Source organism: Myripristis murdjan, chromosome 8 (assembly GCF_902150065.1).
Source record: "Myripristis murdjan chromosome 8, fMyrMur1.1, whole genome shotgun sequence".
Classification (NCBI taxonomy): Eukaryota; Metazoa; Chordata; class Actinopteri; order Holocentriformes; family Holocentridae; genus Myripristis; species Myripristis murdjan.
The window spans coordinates 8,159,267-8,167,758 of record NC_043987.1 but is presented as its reverse complement, the minus strand read 5'-3'; the positions used below and the strand labels follow the sequence as shown (position 1 = coordinate 8,167,758).

At 42.4% G+C, this 8,492-nt stretch overlaps 1 long non-coding RNA gene across 1 annotated transcript; it reads left to right on the top strand.

Annotated features, from left to right (window-relative positions):
• Window positions 1-2,098: 2,098 nt before the first annotated feature.
• On the top strand, window positions 2,099-3,387 carry LOC115363057 (uncharacterized). The gene is made up of 3 exons (XR_003928575.1): window positions 2,099-2,128; window positions 2,969-2,970; window positions 3,278-3,387. It is a non-coding gene; the product is annotated as an uncharacterized LOC115363057 (long non-coding RNA).
• The last annotated feature ends 5,105 nt before the right edge of the window (window positions 3,388-8,492 follow it).

Sequence of the window (8,492 nt, the reverse complement as noted above, 5' to 3'; positions counted from 1 at the left end):
CAACTGTCTATGTCTGTATTGATCTGTGTTTCTGATGTGACACACGGAGGGGATACTGGATGATATATGACGCTGATGTGAATGAGGACGGGATGGGAAAGAGGCAGGAAAGGAGGAAACAAAGACAGAAGGAAGGAAGAAAGGAGGGATGCAGGGAAGTTAGAGACAGCCAGTGAGGGAATAAATGAGTGCATGTGATGTGATGGGGAGTGATGGCCCAGATAACACCAGTCCGCGGAGACACGAGGAGGGAGAATGGACGGAATGATCTTGTAATCATCGATCACTCACACGCTGACACACACACACACACACACACACACACACACACACACACAGGCATTGTAATGTAGACACTGACACTGAAACCCACACATAAACACAGGCGCACTCGCGCACACACTGCAACACCAATTGAGAGTGACACATTCCCTCGCACATAACGGACTGGGTCATTCCATTTATCCCTCCGCAGTCCTTTTCCGCCTCTCATCCCGTTTTCTGGTTTTTCAAATTTGCCACGCAGAGGAGAGTTTGGGACGCTTGGGAATCGCTCGCCTCGGCCCTGGTACAAAAAAAAAAAAAAAAAAAAAAAAACGCCGGAGGGAATCTGTAATGGAACTCATCTCTTGGCTGGCAGGATTTGCAGTGACTGCTCAAATCTGATTTTTCCACTTGCGTGACACAGGCCTTATCTGCTCAGTGCTATCTAAACAGTGAAAAATCAGATTCTGTTCCATTTTAATTTCCCTGTTAAGACGGCGAGGCAGCAAATTCGATTTTTAACAGGTGGGGAAGCTTCTTCCCCCGACTATACATAGATTGTCATCGCAAGTCCTCCATCCTGCAATTAGCTCTGTATGCACTAGGCGTAATTACAGACGTCCCTCCATCACTCCTGTGTCACTCTTTAAACACTCAACTGCAGCGAATGGAAGAAGGGAAGAAAGACGTGGCAAAGGGACATGATACTCCTATCACTTTCAGATTTTCAATGTGGCTGTGCTCTCTCTCTCTCTCTCTCTCTCTCTCTCTCTCTTTCTCTCTCTCTCTCTCTCTCTCTCTTTCCCTCTGTCACATAGGATTCATGTACCTGATCTATTTAGGAGAGTGGGCGACAGAGGAAACTAAGATGCAGAGACACATCCTGCAGGCGGGGACTCTGTTTTGGATGCAGCCACGCGCACACTGCAGACACACACACACACACACACACACACACACACTCAGAGGCACACACATATATGCAGATTCATGCACATGCATATGCAAGAGCTATGCAGATTTTCTGCAAGGCATAACTGGTTCACTCTCCTGATTTTGTATTCTCCAGTCCAGTCTATCCAAAAATGTGTTTTTAGTAACTAAGAAAACAATGCCTTATTTTCTTAAAGGGAGACATTATGCAGGTTTGATGTGATGCGGTGGATTTGTAATGGATTATTATGCCTCCTGGTGTCATAAAACTTGTTTGGCGCTTTGTTTTTATGAGGGAGGAGAAAAGTCTGTGTTGATCCTCTGAGGGAAATTTGCTTTTCACCTCCTGCCTTCACAGGGAGGTCAGAGGTCATTTAGAGAGCAGTAGCTGGAGGTGGTAGCAATCCAATGTTTTGCTCACAGACACTCCAGCAGGGCGGGAGCACTTGAAATTTACTAAAGAGTTCACTATATCTGCCATTTTTGATCCATTTGACTGATTAGGAGCCTTAATCTGTAGTTTGCATTTTTGGCAAGCATGAAAACTATTTCCACTGCTGTTTCCTTCTTCATAAAAGTGTATTCACTGTTAAAAGGGACCAAATTCTTTACAGAGTAGTGGGCCAGATTAGACTCAAAAGGCTCATACCTTTGATTTTGAATGTTTGGCCCATTTACTGCAATTTACCCACATTTTGCACTGCAGCAAACCATTTTGCAAATCATGCAGGGGCACCAAGGATTTCACAACATATAATCAAAATACCTCCATTTTCAAATTTGACTTTTTGGCTTTAACAGCCACCTTATGATGTTCTGCTTCTATGGCTAACAAAATCATCAGCAATCATAAACCGCAGAACTGATAATTGGCTGTGGCAATTTCAAGTCATCAAAACAGAACAGTGCTGCTGCTTTTAGGAAAACTAATGTGGGCTACTTTTGTATGGTGATGGAAAACTGGTGTGAAGAAAGTTTGAAGTCTCTGAAAGTTCATTTTCATATCATAGTGGAATGAATGGAAACCAATGGCTGGAGAAAAGGTAGGAAAAAATTAAAAATTAGTTGTAAAATATGACTGCTTGCTTTGGGAAAAGATTAACCAAAATATGAAGTTTATTCATTTTGTAGATATTGCACTACACAATGACAAGCCCACTGATGGGACGGGTAGAGGTGGTTGATAAACTGCAGGGCAAATGAGCCGCAGTGCATATTAGGTCACTTTGACAGGCATTCAATTTTTGGCACAATGCCAGAGCACAAAATACATGCTGTCAAAATAAAGGGAAGTGTCATGTGATACATTCGGAGGATGCATAGCTTCACGTAGCCCTTAGATATGTCATTTATGTTCAACTCCATGTGCACACTCACAAACACACACATACACCCAAACAGATGCACATGTACAACTCTTTAATTTTCACTTCGACACGCATGAAAATGAGTCACGAAACACGAAAATGATGGAAAGGCACACACAAGAAGTGGCACACATGCACGAGACTTGCAGAGAAGAGTCGCACAACTGGCGATATCAGTGTATGGAGACATGCACACACACACACACTAACAGACCTATCCACATCCAGAGGTAGCATCACTGTGAGGAAAGCCAGAGTTAGGGGAGTGTGATGATGTTACATAACATGGCTGGCTAAGCATGGCTAAGCATTCTTATCTGGGCTAACGACAACTCCACTTGGAGTTTATCAGCGTGTGTGTGTGAGTTTGTGTGCGAGTGTGTGACAGAGAGAGAAAGAGAGAGATGTTATGAAATCAACTGCTTGTACAAGGAAAAAGACAAAAAGTATATGTGTTGCAGGGAAGAATGTCAGAATGTGAGTTTGTGTGTATGGGGTGGTGCTGCTACAGGATGGGGAAAAAATACAAAACTTTTTTTTTTTTTTTTTAATTACTTGAAGATTTTGGTCAAGTGCACTGTTACGCACAATTGCCTGAAATAGGCTCCTGGCAATTTTGTCAAAACGCCTGCAGCCATGAAAGTAAAACTCCCTGTGGAATTTCACAGCCGTTGCCCTTCAAAGGCCCATAGCAGCGATTTTGAAATATTGAGGGACGACTTTATTATAGTGACGGGATACTGGTGTGAAGAAAGTTTGAAGTCTCTGAAAGTTCATTTTCATATCATAGTGGGATGAACGGAAATCAATGGCCGGATAAAAGGGAGGAAAAACCATATCAGAGTTCTAAAACACGACTGTTTGCTATATATTTTGTAGATGTTCCACTACCCATGCAAAACCACTGGTATAGTCCATTAATCACGTGATACATTTTACAGGATATAATGTCTTCATATACTGTTGACCACCCTCCACAAATTGGATAAGTAGTGTTTAAGGATGAAAGCCCACAGTGACGGCCCCTATATTTCTTTTTTGAAAAGGTCCAATAATTCATTCCTGATCAAAATGTAAACAAGTCATTCAACCTTTTGCACAAATGCAAATACAGAAACTAATACAAACTAATGCACATAAAGCACAGACACTACAAAAAGTTTCAGTTTGTCAAATAATTGTTAAATAATTTAAAGGGGAAAGGACTCCCGGCCAGGGGTGCCCTTAGGGATTTTGGGGCCCCAGGATATAACACTGGGCCCCACCACCATGGCAATGCCAATTAGAGTTCTCATCGGGCCTGAAAATTAACACCCTACCCTAACTGGGCCCTACTGGGCCAGCCCGAGGCCCTACCCTACCCTACTAATTAGCCGAACTTTAGGCCCGACAGCCCAATAAAGTCCGAAAAAAAAAGAAAGGAAAGTGAAAAAAAAAAAGATCGCCAAATTCGCCATTATTTAGCAGCGCCGGTGGCTCAAATTCTAGTAGCAGTTAGAGAACGGACATAATAGTTGGTGTTGGTGCCAGGTTTATTATTGATAGTCACTTTATGAATGGGTGGCACATGTCACGTAGTGCGGACGTCACCGACTCACCTCAGTAGTGAAATCAGCTGGTTTGAGAGCGGGTTTTTTTTTTTTTTTTGAGCGGGATGAGCGGGAGAGGCTCACATTTTGCTGACCGCATTGCCAGTGATTTTAAATGTTGTTTGGTTCACAGTATTTAACAATAAAGGTATGAAATGCAGCATCGGATCATCGCTTTATTGACAGCCAGCCAGCGAGTCAAGCAGGTAAAATTCCCTCGTCTTAGCCTCTCGGCGATATCAAAATGTTTGTTGATAGTCGCCTAATAGTTGGCGAAAGGCAGCTTCACATGTTCAGTTGTTCATAAAACATGCTAAGTTAGTAAAGTTACTGTAGTTCTGCACAAAATGGTTTAATTTAGCACTAAACTGTTATCCCCGTTCTTCTCTCTCTCTCTCTCTCTCCTTCTGCTTCATGCCTGCGTCATTTATATTTCGTCCTTCAATGGCGACAGTAAAACACAGAACCAGAACCCAAAGCCCTACCCTACCCAACCAATTCACATACATTTTAGGCCTGACCCTACCCGAAAATGTCGGGTAGGGTTGGGTTCGGGCAGAATTTGAGAACTCTAATGCCAATGTCCATGTGTTTGTGAAGTTACTATAGAAAGTAACTAATGTTAAGGAGCCAAAATTAGCCTGTTTCACTATGGACTCAACTAGCCACATAATTTCCACCTTTCATGGCCCACACCTGCTGTTTCTCTGTTTTCGGGCCCCTGTCAGACACAGGCCCTCAGAATCGTCCTAACCTTCCCCCTTCATATACCATCCCTGTTCCTGCCTTGTCTTGCTTTTGCAAAATGACTTGAGGACCAGAGCAGTTTGGGCAGTTTGTAATGTCTGTCATTTGGCCGCCAGCTCTCCAACACGTAGAACCAAGCCGGCTGTAATAAATAACAACAGCCTCCAAATGTAAGCACGTCAAGTTGCTGCAAAGTTAACGCCCCTGCTCACAGAGCCCCATCCAAGGTGCACATTTTTAGATCTGTTTTGCATTTTTGTTAGCTTGCCAGGATATTAGTCACATCAACTTTTGCATATTTGACAGTCTCAGCTGTCAAAAGCCTGCAAAGTGATGGGAATTAATGAATTTTTAATGCAAGCAGGGATAAAGAGAGACTGGTCGCATTGCTGGAGAATTATCTGCACCCAGATGGCCTGTTTATCTACAACATCACAGCTGGAAGACAGGACAATGAGAGAGAGAGATGAGGAAAGACGGAAAAAAAGGAGAGAGGCGAGATGAAAAGAAAGTTGGGTTGTGCGTGTGTGTGTGTGTTAGCCAGCAGGCAAGGGTTCTGAATGGCTGTCCCAGATACCCAAATAAGTCTCCTCCCATAACTCTACATCACTATTGCTTAAGTCAGCAGGGACGAGACACACACACACACACACACACACGCACACACAAATACGCACGAACACACATACACACACACATACGCACGCACGTGTGCAGACATCACCTTAGCTTCATCATCTGTCATTCTTGCAACACTCCTACCTCATTTGCTTCTGTATCAGTGGCTATTGCACAGCATAGTTACAGTGAATCTCTCTCTCTTACTGCACACACACACACATACACACACACACACACTCTCACACACACACACACACACACACACACACACACACGTAAAGATAAAAAGCTATTTCAGCCTATATACATGGAGATCAGGAAGGACATATGGCTCCCAGAAGATGGGGTCAAGTTGATCATAAATGGAGTTAAATGGCTCTAAGCCTGCCATTGTAAAGTGTGTGTGTGTGTGTGTGTGTGTGTGTGTGTGTGTGTGTGTGTGTGTGTGAGTGTGTGAGTGTGTGAGGAAGGAGAAGGAGGGCATCCTGTCGAGGCAGACTGATCCACAGCAGGTGTTTTTTGATTGTGTTATTTAAGCGCTGTGATTCTCCATGTGCTAACATTTTACACACACACACACACACACACACACGCAATTAACACCTCAGTCTCCCTCTGTTATGTTGCAATCAAGCACGATATTTTTAATCAAAGATGAGCCCTCACACACATACACCTGCACCTGTCCATACACAGACTTTCTCTCTCTCTCTCTCTCTCTCTCTCTCTCTCTCTCTCACACACACACACACACACACACACACACACCAATATGGTCGTTTAAATCATATGATCTCCAAACGCCTTTGTTTAACAACAAGCAATTAGCCCGAGTTAGCTGTTAGCCTGACACATGATGAGCTTGTCCCGTCAGTGTTCGCAGCATTACAGCAGTTTATTGTTGTAATAAAGTCACCGGGGCAAAGGGATCTGACTAATGCTGGGATAACACTCCTTTACAGGGCCCGCCACATGACTGAAGTAAAAGAAAAACACCCTGGATATTCGGATTTTTCATCTTTATGGTTTCTCCAGACACAATTAGATTAATTTGCAATTCCGTAGCCTACAGCGTGCTGGGAAAAAAACAAACAAACAAACAAAAAAAAAAACATAAACAGCTGAAAGATGCACTTAGCAATAAAATACGACACCATTCACATATTAATGGTAATGTCTTTGTCCGTTTCAAGCAATAACACCGCAGGGGCTTGCAGCACTTGAGTGAAGGCACAACATGAGCGGCGTATGGTTAGCTGCTGATGAGCTGGAGGCCTGAATCACACGATGACACCTTACACTTGTGCAGCAATGATCGGTTCAGTGCCTTGGACAGGTGTCCTTGAGCAAGGCACTGGATTCCCTCCACCTCCGTCAGTCCAGTGTTAAACGTAGAATCAACTTAAGATCAGCTGAGTTTTGCAGGTGATTCAGAAGTTATGATTAACTTCATGTCAGTTGAAACTAAAATTAGTCCTAATTGATTATCAGTTAACTTTGTGTCAACTTTTACCAGTTAGGGCTCAGCTGGGTTTAGGGTTTGGTTGATAAAAAAGTTTATAAGTTGAATATCGTTTGACCAAGACGTCCATGTGAGTGTTTTTTTTTTTCTTTTTTTTTAACATCTTAACAAAGTTCTCTTATTTCTCTCTCTTATTTTTTTTTTATTTTGTGTGTAATTTTCATGTAATACTTCATTTCATTATTATTATTATTATTATTATTATTATTATTATTATTATTTATTTTTTTTACTTTATGTAGATGTGTGCGTGTGTGTGTGTGTTAGATTTTTTGTGGAATTGTTTTGTAGTTTTCTTGTTATTGGCTTTTACTTTTTTTTTTTTTAAATGTTGTGTTTATTTGTTTTGACTCTGCTTTTCTGAAGCCCTCTAACTGTCCCTTCCTCGCATCTGTTTTCGCTGCTAAGTGGAAATAACTGCTCGTTAGTAATTAATATTTATGAGCAAACGCTATGTGTGACAGCTCCAAGAGCAGGCCTGGGAACAGAGTTTGGGAAGAGGAGGGTGGTGAAGGGGCGGGGTTATGCAAATTTTTAGATAAACAACTATTGGTCATCTGGTTTCAATGGAGATGGATTGCTATTCAGTTGAACAGCTGGGAAGACATCTTGCTTAGGGGAATGGCAGCAGTGAGCGACTTCACATTTGCGCAGCTTTTAATTTATACCTCTGACTTACAATCTAAAAAAAAAAAAAAAAATGGGAGTTATAACATTGGCAGAAATGAGGTGAAGCTGCACCTTTCTGTCAAATACCTTGTCCAAAGTGAATCTGTGTGTCCATGCAGTGCATCACAACAGCTTAATGATGCCTTACTGCAAATGTCAAATGTCAAAAAATAAACATACCACAGACTGATAAGTTATTAGCTTGAGACTCAATTTACATGTAATTGGTGATGGCAACACGAGTGAGTGGCAGATCAGCCGGGGCATGCATCAGAAACAGGCTCAGGACATCCATCAACACTTGGTACACTCACAAATTGTCTAGACAAGCCCGTTGATTATAATGGGAGAGGAGTGTTTTCACTGCTGCTAGGGACAAAGTGTATAGAACTCAACAGTTAACATTATGCTGAGGTTAAAATAACATTTCAACCTTCACTATAGTTTGTAGACAGGAACAACATGAGGGGAAAGCGGGACCAGGTGCAACAGACTTTCAGAGGGAAAGGGACAGGTTTGAGAGAGACAGAAGACTGGACAAGACAGACAGAAACGGAGAGAAAAATAATTGATTTTAGCTTCAGGAGAGAATCATGGATGGAGACGAGATACAAAAAAAAGGCCTGTGTATTTTATTCCAGTCTCATCCCTGTGCACTCGGCTCAGCTTGGCTCAAAGACCACAGCAATTAATTACCTGCAGGCACACCACGGACACCTGTGATGATTTATGGGGTCCTTTATGGAGATGCACGCCACTGATAGGTCAAGTTCAGGATAC